The 1,996-nt window shown below is 32.4% G+C and overlaps 1 pseudogene; it reads left to right on the top strand.

Annotated features, from left to right (window-relative positions):
* The first annotated feature begins 381 nt into the window (after positions 1-381).
* LOC112861916 (U2 spliceosomal RNA) lies at positions 382-496 on the top strand (annotated as a pseudogene).
* Positions 497-1,996: the final 1,500 nt, after the last annotated feature.

Here is a 1,996-nt window from a genome sequence, read left to right as displayed (position 1 = left end):
TAATATTGAATTCTTTGAAGTCATTAAAAAAATGAAAATATATCAAATAAATATTGAGAAAAATTTGCAGAATAGTACAGAATGGTATACTGCCACGTGTGTGTGTGTGTGTGTGTGTGTGTGTGTGTGTGTGTGTGTGTGTTGGGGGGTTATTTTAAAAAGTATAAACCGAATCTGGAATGATAAACAAAAACCCAATAACATAGTTGCACTAAGGAGGGGGATTAGGTGGATAGGTGGATGCAAGCAAAAGAAGGAAGAAAGACTGACTTTCACTATATACCTCTATGTACCTACTGAATTTTGTGCCATGCACTTATATTAGCTATTCAGAATGATTCATTAGTAGAAGGAGAGATAATCATAATAATAAAAGAATAGATAGCTTTTCAGCCTTTTGGCTAAGATCAAGTGTGGTACCTGTTCTTATCCATTTAATATCTGATTTTTCCTCTATCCAGTAAGAAAATAATAACTTAATGGAGGAATATCACAAGATATTAAGCTAGAATAATTATTATTTTTATAAATGTGAAAGTATATTTAATTTTAAATATTCATTTATTTAAAAATGTTAATAGATGGGTGCCTGGATGGCTCAGTTGGTTAAGCATCCGACTTTGGCTCAGGTCAAGAACTCGCAGTTTGTGAGTTTGAGCCCCACACTGGGCTCTGTGCTGAAAGCTCAGAGCCTGGAGTCTACTTCAGATTCTGTGTCTCCCTGTCTCTCTGCCCCTTCCCCACTCATGCTCTTTCTCTGTCTCTTTCAAAACAATAAATATTAAAAATTTTTAAAAATAAATAACTAAAAAAATATATTAATAGAGATGGAATGAGTCTTCACATAACAAAGTGTGACTAACATGGAAAAAAAAGAAAATCAGGCAAACACAAAAATGTGCAGAGAATCTGAGATGTATTTTCACTACCATTCTACAACTACATCGCTTTTAATATTCTTATTGGATTTATTTCGAGAATACACTCATGTTGAATGTACATATTTATTTACACAAAATTCAATTAGGCAACTAGTTTGTATTCTGATTTTTCCCTTTGTCCCATTTAACATATTTTGAGCATTTTTATTGTCATCAATGAACTTTAAGAAATAATTTTAATGGATATATAATAATTCAATGGCTGTGGTATCACTTTTTAACTCTTTGTCATTATTCATAATTAGAATGCTTGCTATTGTCACATAAGCACTACAATGAAATTTTTCTACATATATTGGTGTCCATCTCCTTAGGATGAGTTCTGGCAACAACTATTAATTGCTTTGCCAAAAGGTTATGCTGATTTTTACTTATGTAAGTACTTTATGAGAATCCTTGTCCCACCCAACAATTTCTACTTTTGGAAATTTTTTTATGTTTGCCAGTTTTATGAAAGTTAATGGCATCTTTAAAAATCTTGCATTACTTATTTGTAACATAAACTTTTATTTATGTGTTTAGCGTCCATTTGTATTCCTTCTGTTCTAAAATGTCAAATGATTTGGGGCATTTTTTCTGTTGCAGAGTTAGTAACTCACTTATTTGACTTGAAAGTTATCTTTGTCTCTCTGTGTCTCTCTCAAAAATAAGTAACATTAATTTTTTTTTTTAATTTAAAAACAAGGATGCCTGGGTGGCTCAGTCAGTTAAATGTCCAACATAGGTTCAGGTCATGATCTCACAGTTCATGAGTTCAAGCCCTGCATCAGGCTCTGTGCTGACAACTCAGAGCCTAGAGCCTGCTTCAGATTCTGTGTTCCCTCTCTCTGCCCTTCCCCCAGCTCACGCTCTCTCTGTCTCTCAAAAATAATAAACATTAAAAATTAAAAATAAAAAAAGAAAGTTATCTGTAGAATACTATTTGTTGCAAACATCGTATCTCATTTTGCCATATGCCTAATGAATTTGGTTTTGAAATTATAGACATGCAACATTTAACATATTGATTTATGTCTATACAAGTTTGCACCTAGAAATTTATCTTCCTTTCCTAA

The sequence above is a fragment of the Puma concolor genome, chromosome A1, assembly GCF_028749965.1.
Source record: "Puma concolor isolate L17-30 chromosome A1, mPumCon1.1.hap2, whole genome shotgun sequence".
Classification (NCBI taxonomy): Eukaryota; Metazoa; Chordata; class Mammalia; order Carnivora; family Felidae; genus Puma; species Puma concolor.
The sequence above is the reverse complement of the archived record's forward strand: the minus strand, read 5'-3'. Positions and strand labels throughout refer to the sequence as shown.